Source organism: Podarcis cretensis, assembly GCF_951804945.1.
Source record: "Podarcis cretensis genome assembly, chromosome: 11".
NCBI lineage: Eukaryota > Metazoa > Chordata > Lepidosauria > Squamata > Lacertidae > Podarcis > Podarcis cretensis.
This window is the reverse complement of record NC_137180.1, coordinates 65,771,776-65,794,852: the sequence shown is the minus strand read 5'-3', so window position 1 is coordinate 65,794,852 and position 23,077 is coordinate 65,771,776. Positions and strand designations below refer to the sequence as shown.

At 53.9% G+C, this 23,077-nt stretch overlaps 1 protein-coding gene across 2 annotated transcripts in view; it reads left to right on the top strand.

Moving 5' to 3' along the window:
- The first annotated feature begins 371 nt into the window (after window positions 1-371).
- The window catches only part of ATOSB (atos homolog B), a 38,283-nt gene continuing 15,577 nt past the window's right edge, over window positions 372-23,077 (top strand). Inside the window, exons 1-3 of one of the 2 annotated variants that reach the window (XM_079994906.1) lie at window positions 372-412; window positions 19,074-19,195; window positions 22,532-22,765. The gene's annotated coding sequence lies outside the window, so the exon portion shown is untranslated. Of the gene's footprint in view, window positions 413-9,700; window positions 9,871-19,073; window positions 19,196-22,531; window positions 22,766-23,077 lie in introns of those variants that run through there. The other variant, XM_079994905.1, reaches the window with a different exon arrangement.

Genomic DNA, 23,077 nt, shown 5'->3' with positions numbered 1-23,077 from the left:
GATTCCCCTGGGGGCTGCGCAGGAGAGCTTCCCGAGGCTTGAAGGGCGTGGTTTTTTTAGGGGCTCCATAGCACCCCCCCCAAGATTGCCTTGTGTCGCGACCCTTTTTCTTCTTCTTCCCCCCCCAAAAAAAATAAATAAATGGGAAGGTGGGGGGAGCTTGCAAGGGGCTCCTCAAAGTGGAACTGGGTTGGGGGGTCAACCCCTAGAGGAAGGGAAGGCGGGATTTGGGGGGGTCTTGAGCCTGTGCCCCCTCCCCCCAAAAGCCGAGGGGCTGCTTTGCATCAAAGCCCTGCTGGTGAATTTGGTGTTTTATTCTTTTCTCTCTCTTCCCCCCCCCCTTCTTTGCTTTGTTCCTCCTCCTGAACCAGGTTCGCTGCCTGCCTGGTTGCCAGAGACGGGAGGCCTGCAGGTAAGAACCGGATCTGACTCGACTGCTGCTGAGCTCTTTTCTGCCTCTGCTCCTGGGGCAGCGTTGCTCTTGCTTGCTTGCAAAGGATCCCTTTCCCCCAGCTCTGCTCAAGAGGCGCTGGAGCCTCTCAGGGCTGCTTTGCACATTCTTCTTCCCAGTGGGGGTGAGGGTTTTTACTTGTTCATTTTACTGTGTTTCTATCTCGCCTTTCCTCAAGGATCTCAGGGTGGTATACGTGGTTTTCTTGTGGATGTGGTGTCGTAGAACTGTAGAGGGTCATCCATTCCACCCCCCTGCAGTGCAGTGCCTTTTGCCCAAAAGTGTGACTTGAACTCGTGTCCCTGAGATTAAGAGCCCCATGTTGCAGCAAGAGTCCCAGCCACATTGTTCCCTGGGCTCAGGCACCTTCTTCTTTTTCTAGGCAACCCCAAACCTTCCATTTCATGGCTGTGATTCTTGCTTTCTCATTAAGGAAAAATGTTTGGGCCTTGTTTCTGAGCATAGTTGGAATCCCCCAGAAATATCGCTGCTCAGGCAGTGCTCAGATGATGCTTCCAGGGAGAACTGGAAGCTTGGATGCTCTGTTGTGTGTGCACTTTTAAAAAGCTGAATTAAAGCAATGGCCGAGCTTTACAGATTTTGCACCCGTATCTCTGCACCCTGTCTCAATGTGCCTGAATTTGGGGTCTTTCTTTCCCTCTCTGTGCTGCAATCCCGTGCATACTGACTTGCAAGTAAGTCCAGCTGAACTTAGTGGGCTTACTTCTGAGTAAGTGTTCATAGGCATCTTCTGATTGGAGCTCCTAATCTTCTCCCAGGTTGGCTGTTCCTTTCAGAGAGGGGAAGGCAGAGAGGTTTGGGCCACTTCTCTCATAAAGTGGGGGTGGGCTCAAAATGTGGGCCCATCCAGAGGAGAAGGAAAGTCTGGGAAGAAGAGGAGCTGCTGGCTCCGTTTCAGGGTTTTGTTTGGATGAATATGCCACTACCCCCCCCACAGGTGCCTAAAGCAGCTCATAGCATTACAGAGACCCAGACAAGCATTAGAACTAGTAAAATACAATAAATTTGAAAGAAAAATAGAGCCAGCTTCGCTGCTGTTGCTACCAAGAGCTTTTGGGTTCGTTGAGAATAACATTTGAAAATACCATTAAAGACGTCTCCTTGTTTGTAGACTTCCTCCTTTTCCCCTTTCCCAATCTTCCTGAATTCTGGGCAGGTTACTCCCACCTCCAGTTACCAGAATGTCTGTGGCAAAGAGGGTGGGGTGTCTGCGCTTTGGGTTTCCTTTCATAACCACAACTTCTGCCCTCTTCCCCAGCCCTTGCCTGGCACCCTCTGGCTTCCCCATTGCTGTCTGGCTTCAGTGCTGTGACGACTTCCTGTCATTTGTGCGGTGCTACCAGTCTGCCAGCCAGGTGCTGTGCTGGGCAACAGGAGGGCAAGCCAGCTGCCTGTGCCAGGACAGAGCTGCCTTATTAAGACAGGCAAAAGGAGCAGCTAGGGGGAAGGTTGCAGTGGGGGGGGGGGGGGAAAGACGCCTGGAAGAGGGAGTTATCCTGACCAGGCTGTTTTGAGCACATGCTGGTTGACACCCAGCGAGAGGAGAACACCAAGGACAGTGTGCACAGAGAGTGGGGAGCAGGATCCTTGGGTGATTATACACGTCTTGTGGGGAGGAGTGGAATGCTTTCAGAGGCTGCCCGTTGCAGAGAAGGACACCTGAGCTTCGGGATTTTGAACCCTTCTTGGCACTGGAAGAATGCCCTGTCCCGAAACTGGGGCTTTCTTCTCATGCCATATTGCACCTTGAGCTTTCCCTGCCACCCCTGATGATTGTGTTGGCCTGTTTTGTGCAGGACCCACCATTTGGCCCAGGGCTGGACTTTGGTAATCTTTGGTGAGTGAGTCCAGCATTTGGCGCCCCTGAATGGATCTTCTCAGTTATGGATCTTCTCAAATTAGCAGGCCCTCGGCTCGACATCCTGTGCGGGGGAACCGCCCACACTGTCCTAAATCTGGGGCTACTCAGTCCCTCCCTGAAGTCTCATGTTGGTGGCAGCTGCTTCCTGTCAGTTCTTCTCTGACCTGCCTGGGCTTGTGCCCCTTGTTAATCCAGAATAACTCCGTGACATCCAGAGCGAGGTGTGGAGACACGCTGGAGGTGACCCCTCTCACGTCTCCTGCCTTGCTCATTTCGCCACGCTCTCCCTTTGTTGCCCCAGCCAATCCTCTGACCTGTGCCTAGGCTCATGGGGCACTCGAGTTGGAAGGGACCCCAAGGGTCATCTAGTCCAACCCCCTGCAGTGCAGGAATCTCCTCTGCACACACTGCAGCACATGTGTGCCTCCGATTCACCGTTGGCGGTGGGGCCAGGGGAGGACCCTCCCTGAAGGACTTAGAAGCAGGTTGTGTTGCGAAAGCTCCATGGGGCAGCACTGTGCGAATTTATAATAGTGAAATGAAATAAAATTGACACATTTGCTTTGGATTGCTTTGCTCTGGTATTGGCAGGCAGGGCTGGGAATGTCTCCTGCCTGAAACCTTGAAGAGTCCCAGTTGCCACTCAGTGTAGACAATCCTGAGCTCAGTGGAACAATGGTCTGATTTGGTAGGAGGTCATTTCCATGTCCCAAAACCCTCTCTCCATATTTTTGCCTGGGGCTTCTGAAATGGGCTGAGGCTGGAGCCCTGGGGAAACGCTCTGGTGGGTGGGTGGGTGGGGGGTGTTCATATATGTCAAGCAGCCACCAAGACGGCCTTTGTCCTGCCTTGGATGCTCATACTTGGTGCATGGTCTTATCAACCCTGCATGTTGCCATCAGCTTATGTTTGCTTGTGATGTGTGGGGCGGATTTGTAAGTGTGTTTAATTCTCCTTACCATGTTGTAGGAGTCAATATATTCCAAAATAATTTTACTTAGTTGACTTGGACAGATTTTGGGGATTTGCCCCCACCACTTGGGGGTAAGGGAATGCAATGAGAGTAGTTGACTTGGGAGGCAGTATTGCTTCTGAATACAAATTGATTTATTTTATTTATTTCATAAAATTTATATGCTGCTTAACTGTAAGGAAAAATAACCCCTCAAAGCAATTTGCAAAAAGAATTAAACAATAAAAATTATCAATTAAAAGCGGCCATTTAAAACAGCCAAAGAGCAGTGAAAAGGAAAGATAAACTACAAACAGATTGTAGATTTTTGGGTGGGCTTGCTTAAACAAAAACGTCTTTAGCAGGTGCCAAAAAGAGTTCTGCGAAGGCGCTTGGATGATGCCAATAGGCAGGGAGTTCTCCAGGACGGGTGCTGCCTCGCTAAAAGGTGGATTTCTTACAGGTGCGAAGTGTGTGGCACATGGAACAGTGCCTGCCAGTTCTGCGGATCAGAGCGGTTGCGTGGGCACCTAGGCTGCAGAGCGCAGGAGCGAAGGCTGCCCTTTTGCTTGGGTCCTGCTCGTGGGTATCTTGGAAGAGCATCTGATTGGCCACTGTAAAAATAAAAGGCGGCTGAACTAAATGAGCCACTGGCCTCATCCAGGAGGCTTATATTACATTCTTAGCTGGGGGAGCAGCAGGACGAGGAGTTTTTGCTGAATCATGCAGACATACCAGCAAGGACCCCTCCAACATTTAAACACATTTGCCTCTTTCTCCACACCCTCTCCAATGACCACAAAATTTAAAATAAATATTTGGAGCGTTTCCCCCAGTGCTTTGGGCGCCTGGGGTGGTTCTGCAGAAATGGCTGCAGAAATGGCTGAATCCTGTACTCCTGGCTGCAAGCTGTGCCTCTGCCAGCTCCTGTGAATGCTGGACAGCCGGCATGCTGGACAGCCCCCCTCCCCAATCTCCCAGTTGGATCCCAAGGGGAGCTGGTCCCCTCCTGAAGAGCTGGAGCCACAAGTGGCCAGGGGCGCTCTGTGGCCTGGATTGCAAGTGCGGGTGAAGGCCCACTCCCTCTTGCAGGAGAGCCAGCTTTGGGATCTGGGCCAAATTCCAGCTGGGGCAATTTAATCCTCCTCCTCCTCTGACCTTGCTTGCATGATTTCACACCCCCTTGCTTCCTGCCCTCGGGGGTTGAGTAGGTGAAGCCACAACACCTCCCCCTGTGGCGGGTTGTGGCCCAGTTGGAGGGCAGTGGAGCTTGTCCTGCTCTCGGGGTGCCTCTGTTTCTAGATCCAGGTGGTGGTGGGTGCTGCTCTGGCATTCCAGAATTGGTCCTGCCTGCTCTGGGTGTGGCCACTGATGCTCAGTCTGGCTTGGTGTGCCCCAGTTGCACAACAGATGCCCGGGGAGGGTGGCAGAGGTGGTGCCCAGGGCTGGGCAGCGTGAGGCCTGGGGAGCAAGCAAGCGGGCGAGGGATGTGCCGCCCAGTGGGTGGGAATGCCCTTTGGTCTGCAGCTCCTCTGCATGGGATTCCCGGCCCAAAAGGGACCATCTAAAAATAACTGCTGCTGTCTCCTTCGGTCTCCCAGCGCGTGAGCGATGGGGCTGTCCCGGAGGGGGGCAGCAGGCGGTAACGTGAGCTGCCGACATTACGCAGCCTTTATCTGCCATATTATGTCTCAGCTCCGGGTGCCCAGAGCAGATCCTCTGCTGGCGGGAGGGTTGTGTGGTCCTGAGGGCCAGGAAGGAGACTGGAGAGGGCTACTCTTGTGCTCGGATCCTGCTCGCTGGTTGCCCAGAAGAGGCGTCTGGTTGCCCCCCCCCCCCCACTTGAGAACAAGGGGCTGGACTAGATGGGCCCCCTTTGGCCTGACCCAGCAGGTTTCTCTTGTTTTCATACGCACTGATGGGGAGCAGGCCTTTTGGATCCAGTATGGTGTCCAGGGGGGATGTGGGTGGCGCTGTGGGTCAAACCACAGAGCCTAGGACTTGCTGATCAGAAGGTCGGCGGTTCGAATCCCCGCGATGGGGTGATCTCCCGTTGCTTGGTCCCTGCTCCTGCCAACCTAGCAGTTTGAAAACACGTCAAAGTGCAAGTAGATAAATAGGTACTGCTCCGGCGGGAAGGTAAATAGTATTTCCGTGCGCTGCTCTGGTTTGCCAGAAGCGGCTTAGTCCTGCTGGCCACATGACCCGGAAGCTGTACGCTGGCTCCCTCGGCCAATAAAGCGAGATGAGCGCCGCAACCCCAGAGTCGGTCACGGCTGGACCTAATGGTCAGGGGTCCCTTTACCTTTACAGTGTCCAGTGGAACGAGCTGGGTCTCTTCAAGGTGGTCCCAAGCAGGGCGTGAAGGTGGTGGTCTTGTGCCAAGGACCCAGCCTGCATTGGCTGCAACTCTTTGGGCTTTGGGGCTTCTCCCTGCCCCCCTCCCAGCAGAGAGGAGCCCTGGGGGGCTGGACACAAAGGGTTGCGTCCTTAGATTTGGGTAACCTTGTGCCTTGGTGCCTCCGTTGTGGCACAGTGGGGTGAGAAGAGGGCGGGCGCTGTGTACCACTTCCAGGATCAGTATGGGGGGGGGTAGTACATGCCCCTGAATAATGCTGATCTGCTTGGCCCCTGTGCGAACAGGGGCCTGCACTAGGTGAGCCCCCTTTCGCCTGATGCAGCAGCCAGTCTTCTTACATTTTGTTTTGCTTCTTAATTAAATGATTGATTGATTGATTGATTGATTGATTGATTGATTGATAAATTGGCCTTTCCTCCCAAAGGAGGCCAGGGCTTAAGAGGGTTCCACCTTCCTCCTGTTGGGGAGCACAGAGACTCTCTCAGCGGCAGACAGAGTGTCCTGGGCATGACTCAGTGCCCCTCGCCCTCTTGCCTGCCCACACTAAGTGCTCCAGCAGAGAAGGGCCTGCTCCTCACCTGCTGCCCGTTCCTTTTATCAGTCAGAGGATGCTGTCAAGAAACCTTGCGCAAGCAGGGGGTTTGGTGCAGTTGGCTAAATGGGCAGCAGAGCCCTAAAAGTGAGGAGGCGACACAAAGCAGAGTTAGCTCTGGGATGCCTTCTGAGCCCCAGGCCTTGGCCCCTGAGCATGTGGAGAGTTCCTTTCCTTGGCCACTGCTCAGCCTCTCCTGGCAATTTTTTCAGGCAGCCCACTCCCCCTTGTTGGATCTGTCCCTGGTCTCAGCCCCTCTGCACTGGGGGACAAAGCAGAGGGAGGGGGAGGGGAGCCCGCCCAGGCCACTGAGGCACGTGATGGGGGGAGAGTCACCATGGCAACCCTTGCAGGGGCTGCTGCCGCTGCTGGAGGAGAACTGGGCTGTGGAAGGCGCTGCCAGAGTGGCAGAAGGTCTTGCCCACTCCCAGCCAGAGTGGCAGAGGTCTTGCCCACTCCCAGCAGGACCCCCAGAGCAGCCGCCTGCCCCCCTCCTAGGATGTTTCTGGAGGGAGCTCTCCATCCACCCCCCTCGTTCAAAGTTTCCGTGGAGGGGATCAGTCTCCCCAGACCTAGCGAGCACACCTGGACCGAGCTCCCTGGGACCCACAGCCATCTCCTCCAAACGGCCCTGATCCCAGTGCCCCTCTGCCAGCCTTTCTCCTCTACTGCTGGGTCCTGGCACCTTGGCTAGTGAAGGAGGCAGGCACAGAAATGGGGTCCTGGCTGGAGGTTCAGAACAACACAAAGCTGCCTTGTGTTGTCAGGCCACTGGTTCACCTAGTTCAGTGCTGCCCACTCTGACTGGCAGACCCTCTCTAGGGGCTCCGGCAGGGGGTCTGTCCCCTCCCTACCTGGAAATGTCATGGGGGTGGGATGGGGGGAGTTGAAGCCGGGACCTTCTGTTCACGTTTTATTATTGATTTGTTCCACTTATATCCCACCATCTCATTCTGCTCTCCCCTTCCCCATTTAACCCCCAACAACAACCCTGCGAGGTGGGTTAGGCAGAGAGAGCCAGTGGCTGGCCCAAGTGAGTCTCATGGCCCAGTGGGGATTTGAACCCTGGTTCCCCACTTCCTAGTCCACCGCTGTAATCACTACACTCCTGATGGGAGTTGTAGTCCTGAACACCAGGTTGGCAAAGGCCGCCAAATGGTCATGGGACCTCTTTTGGAAGGGAGCCTGCGCTGGCTTTGCACTGCTCTCTGCTGAGTGGTAGTTCTGCCTGTGTTCTGCTAATGATTAAATTGAACTGGAAATAAAAATTGTATCAGTAACAAGCAAGGCAACCTATAAAGGACAATCACTACAGGCAATGGCCAGCCAGGCTTATCTGGTATTAAAACACATGTTGCCCCTTGTGGAATGATGCCTCCTGCACTGAAGTCAGCCTGGAGGTTCATGCAGCTGGGTGTTGCCTGCACGGACTGGCAGCAGCTCTCCAGGTAGGAGGACAAGCCTCCCTTGGGGAGGCCAGGCGATGCCACTGGGAACTGAACTTGGGGCCTTCTGCATTCTCTGCACCTGCACTGCAGCTCTCCACTTGGATCCAGGCTCCCCAGACACTCTCTCTCTCCTGCCAAGTTAAAAGGCACAGGGATGGTGTTCCAATGAAGCTTTACTCAGAGTAGAACCAACCGAAATTAAATCTTAGAATTGGAGAGTTGGAAGGGACCCTAAGGGTCATCTAGCCCAACCCGCTGCAGTGCAGGAATCTTTTGCCCAACGTGGAGCTCGAACCCGTGACGTTAAGAGCCCCATGCTCTACCATAGAATCATAGAATCATAGAGTTGGAAGAGACCACAAGGGCCATCGAGTCCAACCCCCTGCCAAGCAGGAAACACCATCAGAGCACTCCTGACATATGGTTGTCAAGCCTCTGCTTAAAGGTAAAGGTAAAGGTACCCCTGCCCGTACGGGCCAGTCTTGACAGACTCTGGGGTTGTGCGCCCATCTCACTTAAGAGGCCAGGGGCCAGCGCTGTCCGGAGACACTTCCGGGTCACGTGGCCAGCGTGACATTGCTGCTCTGGCGAGCCAGAGCCGCACACGGAAACGCCATTTACCTTCCCGCTGGTAAGCGGTCCCTATTTATCTACTTGCACCCAGAGGTGCTTTCGAACTGCTAGGTTGGCAGGCGCTGGGACCGAGCAGCGGGAGCGCACCCCGCCGCAGGGATTCGAACCGCCGACCTTTCGATCGGCAAGCCCTAGACGCTGAGGCTTTAACCCACAGCGCCACCTGCGTCCCATCAAGCCTCTGCTTAAAGACCTCCAAAGAAGGAGACTCCACCACACTCCTTGGCAGCAAATTCCACTGTCAAACAGCTCTTACTGTCAGGAAGTTCTTCCTAATGTTTAGGTGGAATCTTTTTTCTTGTAGTTTGGATCCATTGCTCCGTGTCCGCTTCTCTGGAGCAGCAGAAAACAACCTTTCTCCCTCCTCTATGTGACATCCTTTTATATATTTGAACATGGCTATTATATCACCCCTTAACCTCCTCTTCTCCAGGCTAAACATGCCCAGCTCCCTTAGCCGTTCCTCATAAGGCATCGTTTCCAGGCCTTTGACCATTTTGGTTGCCCTCCTCTGGACACGTTCCAGTTTGTCAGTGTCCTTCTTGAACTGTGGTGCCCAGAACTGGACACAGTACTCCAGGTGAGGTCTGACCAGAGCAGAATACAGTGGCACTATTACTTCCCTTGATCTAGATGCAATACTCCTATTGATGCAGCCCAGAATTGCATTGGCTTTTTTAGCTGCCGCGTCACACTGTTGGCTCAACTGAGCCATCCATTGAGTTCAGTGGGTCTCCTCTGTGTAAAACTCTGTCGACTGCCACCCACGTTTCTGAGGCTACCCCAGAAGCGCGAGAAGAGCCGACCTTTCAGAGGGCGCAGAAGGGCGCATAAAAAACCTTCCCCAAAACGCAACTCCCACCCACTCCCCGCCCTGTGTTTCTGGAAAGCGGCCAGCCTGGGCCGCCCTGTGGAAATCTTGGCTAACATGGGGCGTCCCCCCCCCAAAAAAAAGGATCCTCTCCCTGGCGGATCCTCTCCGCGGTGCGCCCGGCGCTCTGCGCCCCGAGGGAGCGTCTCCTGCGGCGGAGCAGCGGCGCGCTCCTTCCCCGCCGCCGAGGGATCCCTCTCGCCTCTGCGCGGGGATCCCTCGGCCGCCGCCACGTCTCCTTCCTCCGCCGGGATCTCCCCGTCGGGCGGCGCCCCTGCGCCCAGAAGCTGCGCCCGGCGGAGGGAGGGAGGGCGAGCCAGGGCGGCGCGGAGGGGCTCGTGCGCCCGGCTCTTGCGCATCCGCGGGCGGCGCATTGCCAGGGATCGCGCCCGTCGGGGCTGCGCGGACTGGAGGGGGGGGGGCGGCAGAGGGGGCGGGGCTTTGGTCCGGGGGCGGGGCCGGGGCTGAGAGGCAGGCGGGCCGTCCAATGGGGCGCCGGGGGCGGGGCGCGGCTGAGCAGCTGGTAGGAAATGGAGCCCGGCGGTGAGTCAGGCGGGAGGCCGGCGGCCGGGGGCTCCCGGGTCGTCACCCCTTGCAGGGGGGCTGCTGCTGCTTCTGCTGCTGCTGCTGCCGCTGCCCCAGGCCGGGACCAGGAGCAGGCTCGCCCCGAGGGGGCTGCCAGGTGAGCGCGGGCCGCCCGCCCCGAGGGGCTTCTCCCCCCGCCCCGTCCCAGCCCCCCAAAGGGGGATCCTGGGAAGACGCCCCCCAGCAGGGACGCAGCCTTTGTATCCGCGGAGGGCGGGCGGGGAGGGGGCTTCCCAGGGCTGCCTTCGTGGGAGGGGGGCTCCCTCTCCTCCCCCGACGAGCGTCGACATGGCACGGGGGGGGGGCGCTGTCCTTTGTATGGTTCCGTGTCACTGCATCCCCCCCCCCTTGCATGGCTCTGTGTCTGGGGGGGGGGGGCTACCGGAGCCGCCTCCCTAGATGGGGGAGATCTGGCAGGGTTTTTGGGGAGGGGGCGCACGCGAGATCGGGGGCTTTGAGCTGGACTTGCAGACTGTTGCTTCTCCACCACCACCCATGGGAAGGGCTGCAAGCGCGCCTCGGTCGTTTTATGGGGAAGGTTGAGGGGGGTTGTAAATGGACTACCCCCCCATAAGGGTTGGTGCAGTGGGGGCTCTGGAAGGAGGCTGTGCCGCAGCTGTGGGTGCTTTTCAGCCACTCAAGCTGGGTTATTATTATTAATAATTGTTTATTAAATTTGTATACTGCCCTATACCCGTAGATCTCAGGGCAGTGCTCCCCCCTTCCTGTGGCTACCCCACTGAGAGTCTTGATTTGGGGGGGCAGGCACCCCTTTTGTCTCCAATCTCCTGCTCTCTGCCCCCCCTCCCGCCTGCCAAGGTTGCAGAACCGGGTCTGGCAGGGGGCGGCTCTGCTGCTCAGATCCTGCGCAGGTTTCGGGTTGGCACAGCCTCTGCCCAGGTGTGACCCAGTCCTGCCCATTCCCTCCTGGATGGGATGAGACAAGTGTTTGCTCACAAGCCAGGTGCCAGCACCAGCTTCCCAAAAGCAGCCACCCAGGTGTGACTCATTGCTCCAGGTTCCTGAGCTGTCTCAGCCCCCTTTGTTGCCAGGGTGGGCGGGGCTGGGGGGCAGCTGTGCTTGTGGCTGGTGTTGGACGTTTGGTCCCAGGGTCTGTCTGGGCTGGCAGTAGCAGCATATGTTGGTGCGGGGCCTTTACCCAGTGGCAGAAGCAGGAAGGTCTCTGCCCCAAAGAACTTACATTCTGAAATATCAGGAAATGGGGAGGGCTGAATGGGAGCAAGGGAGGGCTTCAGAGGGGACTGTGAGGGTCATAGAATCAAGGGACCCAATTCAGGAAGCCATAGGCTTTCTGGGTTTTGAGGATTGCTCAGCATCATCCTGTGTTAGCTGAGCCGCTTCCTTCCTTTTCTTTCCCCTCCCCTTTTTGATCTCATTTTGCAGGCTCTCTGGGGCTGGGACCTTTTCCGTGTTGTTTTTCTATAGTGCTGTGCTGCAAGAAGTCCAGAGGGCAGGGACACAAGGAGGGGTCTTTTCTGTGGTGGCTCCCCGTTTGTGCAATGGTCTTCCCCGAGAGCCTTGCCTGGCACCTTCATTACATATCTTTAGGAGCCAGGCGAAAACGCTTCTCTATAACCAGGCCCTTGGATGTTTAGCATTCTGTGACAGCAGCATAAATTTAGGATGCAGCGGGATGGGTGTTTGTTAAGGAAGCTTGTGGTGGGTAGCATTGTGGCCAGGCAGATTCTTTCCTCTGCCAAGCCCTAGAGTGGCTTCCTGGCCTCTTGGGCCTCCGTGCAACCCTGGCAAAGGTCTGGGCCGGAGCTCTCAGCTGGGAATGCCTCTGGCCTGCCTGGCAATTCCTCTCCTCTTGCCCCCTTTCAACCCCCAGGCTCAGCTCGCAGGGACCTCGTTGCCCTCCTCCTCCTCCTCCCTGCTCCCCAGCTGGGCTGCCCAGAGGAGGGTGTGGGGCCTGCGTGGCAGGTGAGGCTGCCAGGGGGCATCTGAAGCAGCCGAGCTGGTAGGGCAAGCAGGCAGGCTTCCTTTGCGCCAGCTGGAAGGTGTCCTTATCGCCCAGCCTTGCCCTCTTGTCTGGCGGGGCTCCAGGCCTCGGGGCCAGCTGCTTCAGCAGTGCCAGCCTCCCTTCCACCCCTGGTGCTGGTTCTGGAAGCTGTGGCGGGGCCCTTGCTGGCTGGATGCCACAAAGAAGCTGTGGCATTTCTGGTGGCAGCCCAGCAGTAGGTGAGTCAGCCGGGAGAGAGGCGTCCTCTGGGGCTGAGGCGGGCAGCTCTTGAGTCAGCAAGGAGGCCCAGCTGAGAAGTGGAGACAGGAAGCTGCTTCACCGCCGTGGTTCCCCTCGCCCCGACTTCTCCCTCGGCCTGCAGGCGGTGGGATCTCATGACCGCACTCCCCTCTGGCAGTGATCATGCGCGGGGTGTGTGGGTGTACTACAAAGAGGCGTAATTTTATTTGCACGCCGCCTTTCCACATTTCAAGCCATGTTCAAGGCGGCTTCCAGCATGAGAAAAATGCAGAACTGCTAAAGTAGTCATAAACAATGAAAAAACCTTTTAAAAAATGCATAACCAGAGTGAGCAGTTTCCACATAAATCACAAGAAGAACTAAAATAAATATACGAAAAAACAACAACACACCACCCAGCAACAGCCCGCCCCCAACAACTAACCCCAAATAACTCCCCAGCCTAAGAGTCTGCTCAGCAGCTTTCGCAGTTGGAGTCAGTCCAGGCCCTGCGCTTCCAGGCAGCGTTAGAAGCTCGGATCTATAAGCCAGGCGCCAAATGACTTCTTAAACCAGGGTTACAGTCACCAAAACGGAATGCCTAGTTTTCTATTTTGGGGACAGACGGCTCGAAAGTTGTGTTTTTCAATGTGGCTTTTGGGTTCCTGACATTCATTTTGATTCTGCAGATAAAATATAGCAGATGGAATCGCACAGGATGTGTTGCTAGTGGGTGAGAACAGACAAGATTCAAGGATCCCCAGGGATGCGCCTCCAGATGGGGGAGACGTCAGGTGCCATCCTGGCCCCTGGGCATTTTCACCACAAGTGGCCGATAGCCAGATGCAAAATGCACATGGCGCCTGGCACATTTTGAAAGTTGCTTCCAGGCTAGGGAGCAGGTGTTGCTGGGCTCACAGCTGAGCCGGTCTCTGGCCTCTTCTGCAGCCTCAGCTCCTGCAGCTGGAGTCAGTCAGGCCCCGCCCTGGACCAGGCAAAGGGGGCTCACCTAGTCCAGCCTCCTGTTCCCACAATGACCAGCCAGGTGCCCCCATGGGAAGCCCCTGTTGCAACAGCAACTCTCTGCTACTGTGTTTTCCAGAAACTGGGATTCAGAGGCATGAAGGCAGAGCAGAGCAAATCATCTTCCAATAGCCCTCATCTCCATGCCTTTGTCTGGTCCTTTTCAAAGGCCACACTTTAACTCTGCGCTGAGTTCCACAGCTTAGCTATGCTCTACATGAAGAAGAAGAACTTTCTGTTCTCTGTCCTGCATCTTCCAAGGCTGCCCATGAGAAGCTTTTCCCTGTCCACTTTCCCAGGAAAGGCCTCGGCTCCTTCGTAGGGACAGCTGCCTTCTCAGCGATCAGCACAGCGTGTCAATGGGGTCCAAAGGTTTCTGCAGCCACTGTGCTTTTCTGGATTTTGTTCTGGAGCGCAGAGTTCCTCTCTGAATCCAGGGTGCTCAAGCTCCTCCCCTTTGCTCAGTTGATATATTTATTGTATTTATAAAAATATTTATATGCCGCTTTTTCGTTTTTTAAAAAATCGAAGCAGTTTGCAAGATGCAGTTATGGGTTGTTGGCTGCTTTGAGAAGTTTGTTCTTGGCTGCTCCCCTCATGTGTTGGGAAGCAGCTTGCAGATTTGGGTGCAGTTTGTCTTCTGCGGCTGATGGCCTGGCCACCTTCCCTTCTCAGTCTGGCCCAGGATGAAGCAAGGTGGGCTCTCTTGTACCCAAGCACCTCTGCTCCCTTCCTGCCTTTGGGCTCTCAATGCAAGTTGCTGAGAATCCTGAGCAGGAGATGCTGACAGCGTCTTCACATCCCAGAAGAGGTGTTTCCTTGGCCTCATCTGTGAGAACAGGATACTGGGCTAGATGGGCCTCATCCAGAAGCCTCTTATGTTCTTATGCCCAATATGCAAAGATTGGGAGTGGGCGAAAAATAAAACTCTGGAACAGATTTGCTCTTTCAGCGGAATAATCACCAGTGAAATGGTTAATTGCTGTGTAATGGAGTCACTCCAGAGGCTGCTCCTTCCAGAGGCGCCCCCCCCCCCGCTCTACAAACATGTTTTGTCTGCTTCTGCATGATAAGGTTGAGAACTCCAAACTTCCTAAGCCCAGGCAAAATGCTCTGTTATTTTTAAAATCGATTCCAGGGTGATCTATATTGTCCCCACCCATCCTATCTTTGCAGCAGAAGTAAATTTACTGTGAAGTAAATCCATCCGAGAGACAATACAGTAGCCGCCAAGCAAGTTTTACGGCTGAGTGGGAATTTAAAATAATATAAACTGATTCTTTGTTTGCCAGAATTTTATTCTCAGGTGTTTGTGGTCCCCCACCCCAATTTGGCAGCTGCCAAAGGATGAAAATGAAAATGCAGAGTGTCCTGTGGGTTGGGGCCTGTGGCTGCCTTCGCCTCTCACCCTGGCTGGTCCCTTTGTCAGTATAGATTGAGTAAAAACCAAGAAAAATGTCCGCAACCTTCCTTTCACTTTGTAGAAACGCCCCAAGCAGCGCTCTTTCTCTGCATGACAATTGCAAACTGAGTTGTGCATTACACATTTCATGTTGTTGGGGCTGTTAGGGAAACTCTGGCTTCCCTGTGTCAGTGAGGCTCCTCCAGGCCTTGCAAAGCCATCCTGGGCCCCTCCCTGCCGCCTCGCTGGCACCTGTTCCCCCCTCGCCAACTCCCTCGCCTCCATTTCCTGGGGTAAGTTTGCCCAGGCTTGACACCAGCCGGTTCTTAGCTTGGCGCTGTCCTTTCCTGGAGCTCGCCGCCGGGTGTGTGGGTGTCCTGGATCAAAGGCTGGAGGGACGGGCTTGGAGCGAGTTCAGATGCTCCATTTCTCTTCCTCATCTGCAACGTGGGAATAGCAGCAGCAGCAGCAGCCTGCCTTGCAGGGCTGTTGTGGAAGCTCACAGGGCTGAGCCTGTCAAGCCCTTTGCCCATAAAATGCAACATCGACTGGCAAGTAATGAGACACCTTCCATATTATAGGAGACTGGGCAGCGGAGGGAGGCTGTATGGGCACCTCTCTGTGTGCCAGCATGGGTGGCAGAGAAGGGCATGGCTGTGGGGCAGAGAAGCGACCCACAGCTGTTCCTGGGGCTTATCTGTCAGAAGCAGCCAGGGGAGCTGTGTCTCTGCTCTGTGTGTGACAGAGAGAGAAAGGGGCAGAGAACAAGCTTTGCTTAAGTGTGACTGAAATGGGTGCTGCAGCTCGAGGGAACGTAACGGTATCTGCCAGAGACGCTTTAGCTGTGGCTCCTGCTTTTCGGGGGGTTGGACTGGATGACCCTTAGGGGTCCCTTCCAACTCTACCATTCTGTATTCCCCCCAGCCATAGCTGGGGAAGGGGAAAGACCTGTCTTGTTGATCCAGGGAGAGGGGAGAGGGATTCCAGGCCTGGCTGTGAGTCTCCCCCTGGCTGCTTGAAGAGACTGCTTGAGAGGCCCTGCGGTGTAGTGGTTAGAGCGTTGGCTGCGGAGTGCAGGGCTCAAATCCCCACTCGGCCCTGTAGCTCCCTGGGTGAGCTTGGGCGCCAGTCGCTCTGCCTCTCAGCCTGGCGTCCCTCACAGGGTTGTTGTGGGGATTAAATGACAACCAGCTCCTCAGAGAGGAAGGTGGGGTGGAGCCATCAGTTGTTCCCTGTTGGCACCCTGGCACTGGCTATTTGGGCTTGTCCCGGTGGCGTCTCCAGGGGCAGCAGGGCTGGAGGAAGGCACTGGCAGGAGACCCCCCCTGCCCCCCCTTTTGTTGTTTGGCTTTCTTGGCTGATTTACATACTGTGCTCCCATTGGCTGGCTCAGCCACCACCATGGTGACAGCTGACTGAATGGGGAGGGAGGGGGTGTCTGTCCAGGGGAGGTGATTTGGGAGGGGGGCAGCAAGCAGAGCCAGACCCAGGAAGGACCCTGGGAACTCCCTTTGCATAACCCACAACTTTGGGCCTTTAGCTGCCTGGCACTTGTGCCAACGTGGGCAGAGGCCTCCCTCTCCGGCTCTTGGTGGGTCTCTGGGTGAGGACTGCCTTCCCCTCGGGAAGCGGCTTGGCTCGCTTGCTCGAGCTCTCTAGCACTGACTAGATGTGCAGGTGGATCTGTGGGGGGAGCTGAGGGAAGATCAGGATGGGGGGCAGCCCCACCCCAGAGGCAGGGGTCTGTTGGAATCAGCCTTTGCCAACTTGGCGCCCTGCCGTTGGTCTGGACTCCCGTGATGCAAAACATAGAATCATAGATTTTTCTAGAGTTGCAGGGGACCCTGAGGATCATCTAGTCCAACCCGTCTGGCGAGCAACTGGTTGGCAAAGGCTGTATTGGACCGCCTGGCCTGCGGTCCCTTGAGATGAATGGCATGGCCTCTCCCCCACGTAGGGGAGCAGGGCTGGGGTCTCCTGGAGTCTGCCTGGGGACTTACAGCCCAGAGAGGCATGAGGAAGGGGGGGCACTTCTGGACCACCCTCGTGGGCTCTGCACTTGTGACACTTCCTTTTGCTTTGGTTTTGCCCATGTGGCTCCAGCACTGGCCTTTGGGGGCCATTTCCTGTCCATGCACCTGCTTCCTCCCCGTCTCTGGTTTCGCGCTTGTAATTCCAACCCCCCTTAAATACAGTCGTACCTTGGAAATCGAACAGAATCCGTTCTGGAAGTCCCCTTGCTTGGTTCGGGGCCCTGGGCTTCTTTCTGCTCCCTGCTTTACATTCTTCCTTGGGATTCCAGCATCCTCCTCAGCTCCTGTGAAAGGATTCTGTTCTCGCTGAGCCGGCGGCAGCAGCCTCTCTCCTGCCTCACTGCCCCTATTTGGAGCTTGCAGAAGGCTCCAGGAGAGGTCTGCCAAGCCCGGCCCCCCCCCGGGCCTCTTCTGCCCCCTCTCCCCCCATGCCAAATGCAGTGGGGGGGGAATGGGAATTGTGGGTGGCAGGGCCCCATCACTGCCTCTTGCCCACGGGACTTTGACCCATCCCTGCTCAGCTAGAGGAACCTGGGGGCGTCTGTAGTCCTGCTTCTCCAGTTCTCTCCTCCTCCTCCTCCTCCTCCTCCTCCTCCTCCTCCTCCTCCTTCAGGTCTGCCTGCTTCATCTTGAGGCGAGGAGTCCCACCAGTTCCTCCTTCCTTTCTCTCATGAGGCTGGCACGGCTCTTCCAGTTCAGATACTTCAAGGGATGCCGCCCCAACCTGCTGCTTCATTGTGCTCATAATAATAATAATAGTTTATTATTTATACCCTGCCCATCTGGCTGGGTTTCCCCAGCCACTCTGGGCAGCTTCCAACCGAATATTAAAAACAATGCAGCGTCAGACATTAAAAAGATCCCTAAACAGGGCCGCCTTCAGGTGTCTTTTAAAAGTAAAATAGTTGTTTATTGCCTTGACATCTGGTGGGAGGGAGTTCCACAGAGCGGGTGCCACCACCGAGAAGGCCCTCTGTCTGGTTCCCTGCAAGCTCACTTCTCGCAGGGAGGGAACCACCAGAAGGCCCTCGGAGGAGGACGACCTCTGTGTCCAGGCTGAACGATGGGGGTAGAGAAAGGGCTGCTGGGAGGGCAGATGCCACAGAAGGAACAGGGCAGCACCTAAACCTGCCGTGCAAGGAAAGCAGAGCCCGGGAAAGTGGCCTCACTAGCATCTCTCCCCCTCTTATTGCCAAGTGTTGCACAAGCCCCTGGAATTGCACAGATTCTTTTTCCACTCGCTCCTCCTTGGGGCGCTAGGCCTCCTGCTTTCCCTCTGCGGTCGGTGGTGGGGCTCGTGGCTCCCACGCCCCTGCCCCCTCTTTCTCCCTCTATCTCCTGCTTGGCCCTTGCTTGCGGGGGGAGCAGGTTTGGCTCAGCCAGTGGCCCAGCCTGTGGGATGCACCTGGGCCTGTTCGCTGGCTCCTCTCAGTCTCCTCTTTTCCAGGATAAACATACCCGGCTCTTTCAACTGTTCCTCATCAGGTTTGGCTTCTAGACCCCTTGATCATCTTGGTTGCCCCCTCTCTCCTGCACACCTCCCAGCTTCTCAATATCCTTCCTAAATTGTGGTGCCCAGAACCGAACACAGTATTCCAGGTGTGGTCTGACCAAGGCAGAATAGAACGGCCCTATAACTTCCCTTGGTCTGGACACTAGACTTCTGTCGATGCAGCCTAGAATAGTATTAGCTCTTTTTGCTGCTGCATCACATTGTGGACTCACATTTCACTAAGACCCCAAGATCCTTCTCACATGTACTACAGCGGTACCTTGGTTCTCAAACGCCTTGGTACTCAAACAACTTGGAACCCAAACACTGCAAACCCAGAAGTGAGTTTGCAAACTTTTTTCAGAAGCCGAACATGCTCAGTTTTGAATGTTACGCTTCCAATTTGAGTTCCACACTTCCGTTTTGAGTGTTACACTGAGGTCTGTCTGTTTTTAATATTTTACGTTTTTGTGACTCTTTTTCACACTGTGACTCTTTTTCACACTGTTTTTGTGACAGTGTGGAACCCAGTTCGGCTACTGATTGATTGTGTGACTGCAGTACAGTGGACGCTCGGGTTGCAAACATGATCCGTGTGGGATGCAAGTTCACAATCCGCAGCGTTCGCAACCCACAGCGGCGCATCTGTGCATGCGCGAGTTGCAGTTCAGCTCTCCTGCGTATGTGCGACCTCTGAAACCCAGAAGTAACCCGTTCTGGTACTTCCGGGTTTCAGAGCATCCGTAACCTGAAAAAACGCAACCTGAAGCATGGCTGTACATGGTTTATTGCTTTCGTTTTATGGATCAGTGGTCTTGTTAGAAAGTGAAATTCGTCGTAAATTGCTGTTTTGGGGGGTTGTTTTTAAAACTCTGGAATGGATTAATCCATTTTGCATTACTTTCTATGGGAAAGAGTGCTTTGGTTTTGGAATGCTTTGGTTTTGGAACAGACTTCTAGAATGGATTAAGTTTGAGAGCCAAGGGACCAATGTACTGGCAAGTCAGGTGTCTCCCACCTTAACTAATATTATTTGGTACTTGAGGGAATTGGATGACTGCATAATTAAGCATTATTTTTGTGCCCTTTGAGGGGCCACGTGGCAACGAGTGCATCTCTCACCTGGTCCTCTGTGTGCTTCTCCCAGGTCTTGAAGAAGGTGCTCTGCCAGAATCAAGGGCTTCTGGGGTCTCTGCCGCTGGTGGAGTGCCATGGGAGAAGGCCCCTGCTGCCACTGCTGCTCTTCGTTTGAAAGGTCCTGTGGAACTGGTGAGTTAGCAAGTCAAGTAACCTTTATTGGCATCGCATAAGAACATTCAGAATACATTCAGAATAGATAGGCCCATGCGATCTCGTCATCACCCCAACAGCACAGTCACCCATCAAAGGGCAGAAGGGGCGAGCAATCTGCCTCATCTCTGAGGGTTTCCAGCAAGGGCAGGATCCGACAAAAAATCAAATAGAGGAACTTAGCTACTGTCTTGGTGAGCTCCTGGTCTCTCCCCTGTAATAAGAAGCGCATAACCTCCGTCTCTGTTTTCCATGTTGGAATACATAGATGGTCTAGAAATTGTTGGCGGAGATCCTCATACATTTTACAGTTAAGGGCCATGTGAGCGAGAGTTTGGTGAGTGAGCGAGAGAACGGCCTGCGGTTGCAGCATGATGCCGCCTTGCAGGGCGAGTCTCTGCTGAGCTTCCCACTGAGCAGGGACTGGGGACCCATGGCGCTTCCACGCACCGCAGCAGTCAGCCAGTGGCAGGTGTCATTCAACAGCGCCTGGGGGGCAACAGGGGTAGCCACCCTGGCCTCCTAGAAGAGACAAGCTTACAGTCCTAAGCAGTGCTAGAATTCCCCAGGCAGCAGGCATGTTTCGCACCTGGTGCAGGTCCAATTGCAACCATGTGGAGACCTCTGGATGCCAGGCTTGTGACTGACATCTCCACCTGGCTGGCCTCTCCAGCTTTCTTAGGCAGGTCAGCAAAAGAGCTTACTGGTTGCATATATGACCCACCTTTTTCTACAAGGGGTCCATGGTTCGCCCCCTCCTCAGTTAATCTCTACAACGTCTCTGCAAGGCAGGTGAAGAGGCTTCGACCGACTGCAAGGTCGTGAAGGACTGGTCGTAGTCTGACCCTCTGGCTTCCTGGAGTCTTCTGCTGTGGGGCAGCTCTGTCAATTAAGTAGGGAAATAAATAGGGGGAAGCAAAATGTCCCTTAGAGAAGCATCTGAAATATTTTCCTTGAAGTTTGAATTTGTTTTCTTCTGGATCGTTTTACTGGATGTTTTATATATGTCTCTCTCTCTGTGTGTGTGTGTGTACACACACACACACACACACACATACAAACATTTTTATTAATTTTCAACGTATCATTTCCAACAGTCATTTAATATTTCTTATCTTATACAATATTTTAGACTTCCGTCAACAACCTCTGAAGATTTTCCGTTCTTTAACACTTATTCTGCATTTCTTAATTTCTTTATTACTTTTAATCTCTTCACAGTCTTCCTTGCAATATTTCATATAATCCACCTCACAGAACTTCTTGCAGTCCTACTATTGTAATCTGTTTATTACAATTGCTTTTCAAATAGTTCAAATATTTACTCCAATCTTCTAAGAATCTCTGATCCTGCAGGTTTCGAATCCTTCCTGTTAATTTATCTAATTCTGCATAGTCCATTAATTTCATTTGCCATTATTCTTTAGTTGGCAATTCTTCTTGCTTCCATTTTTGTGCCAATAGTACTCTTGCTGCCATTATTGCATATAAAAACAGTTTATTATCCTGGTGTGATGGCCTGGGATTCCGATTCAGAGGCTGAACCAGAGGAATCCCAGCCTGCACAGGAGTCCCCGCCTCCAGGACCGGCTGAACTGGGGCAAGGCCTAGATTCTGAGGAGCCTGCACCTGTGTCAGATCCTCAAGAGCAGGCACCAGGTGAAACCCTTCTGGCCCCAGAGGTGCTTGAGGACTCAGTGGCTACAGGTGAACCTCCTCCGGAGCCCAGTAACCCTTCGGCCTCTCCTGAACTACAGAGGCTTAGGGCAGAGAGGCGAAGGGAACTGGTTGCTCCCAGGAGGAGCGCTCGCCTTAAGGCCAGAGGAGGCGGGGCTCCTGGGGGCCGGGACCGCCCAGAGGTTGATAATGGCCAGTCACCCCGGTCCCAGGTTGCGGGAGCAACGTCGTTGTTGGCTTCAGACCTTCCAGTGTTCCTGTTCCCTGCCTGGCCTCCTGCTTCTGATCTTCCAGCGCTCCTGTTCCCGCCCGGCTCCCAGCTTCTGACCTCCCAGCGTTCCTGTTCCCCGCCCGGCTCCCAGTTTCGGACCTCGCCTCTCATCTCGTGAACTCTGACTACGATCACAGTACCTTTCCCCCGGGACCAGCACACCTGTCTTATTAATATCCTCCCCTACAATGCCAAGTAAAAAATGCTACTGGTTTTTTAATAAATGCACCGTATTTTTCGCTCTATAAGACGCACCAGACCACAAGACGCACCAAATTTTTGGAGGAGGAAAACAAGAAAAAAAAATATTTATTTATTTATTTATTTATTATAAATATTTATTAAAAGTTTTTGAATACAAATGCAAATATAGTCAACAGTATAGATATCATAACAAATTTTCAGAACCTCTTTGGACTCCCTCACATCTCCCGCTCCCATTTACATCTTCTTAAATTTTAACCAGCAAATTATCATCTTCTTTATATTCCTAAGTCCCATTCTTTTAAACCTGGTCTGCTCATTCTCCAAATGATTTATATTTCCCTCAATCTATTTGTCATCCTAATTCCATCTAATTTAATGGTGGTCAATTATTTATGATCTAGCATCCTTCTTAACATTCAACCAAATTACAATACTTTTTTAGATAAATCTTAAATTTCTTCCAGTCTTCTTCAACCTTCTCTTCTCCCAGGTCTCGGATTCTGCCAGTCATCTCGGCTAATTCCATATAGTCGATGAGCTGCATCTGCCATTCTTCCAGTGTGGGTAGTTCTTGGGTTTTCCAGTGCTTAGCAATAAGTATCCTTGCTGCTGTTGTTGCATACATAAAAAATGTTTGGTCCTTCCTTAACACCTTCTGGTCGACAATACCCAAAAGGAAGGCCTCTTGTTTCTTAGTGAAGGTATACTTAAATACCTTTTTCAGCTCATTATATATCATTTCCCAGAAAGCCTTCCCTCTAGGGCAAGTCCACCAGAGGTGAAAGAATGTTCCTTCACTTTCTTTACATTTCCAGCATTTATTATCAGACAAATGGTATATTTTGGCAAGTTTAACTGGGGTCATGTACCATCTATATATCAAAGAAAAAAAATATTTAGGAGGGAAAAAGTGTGTCTTATAGAGCAAAAAATACGGTATATTTCAACATCTTTTTCATCTCATTATATATCATTTCCCAGAAGTTTTTCACTTTCTTACATTCCCACCACATGTGATAAAAAGTTCCTTCTTTTTCCGTTTTACTGGATGTTTTAATGTGTTGTAAACCACTTTGATTTCCCCCCCCCTTCAAAATATAAAGCAGTATAGACATGAAATGATTAGTGATGATGATGATTCTGTGTTTGTTTCTCCGCAGCCCCACTGCTGCTGCTTCCGAGTTGCCCTGTTTGCCCGCGAGGACTTTGAGGAGGCCAGGGGGCAGAACTCGAGCCGCAGCCCGTGATGGTGGGAGCCATTCCCAGGCAGCCACGCCGCTTCTGGGGAGTGCCAGGGTGGAAGATCTCGCCTGCCGGCTACGCCAGCCACCGCCTGCTGCTGAAGGGGGAGCCCAGGGCGCCCAGGTGGAGGACGAGGGACCCTTTGCAGAGGGGTGAGTGCCCGGTTGCTTTGAGGAAGGCTTGCCCCCCCCATGGGGCACTTGGGCTAATGGGCTGCAGCGGGGGGTTCAGGACTTTGCTGCCATGGACTTCCGGGTTAGCGCCATCGTTTAATGGTGGATTCCCTCCGAGCTCCGGAGGGGATTGGCTCTGCAGGATCGGGTCCTGTCCGCGGCGACGACGCGGGGACCCCTAAAAATCACAGGCGCGGATGCCTGTGAACCTGGTGACTCGGGCACCATTTGCGCCCCCCCCAAACCGTGAAGCAGCCTTTTTAAAGGCTTCGGAACGGAGACGGGGTGCGG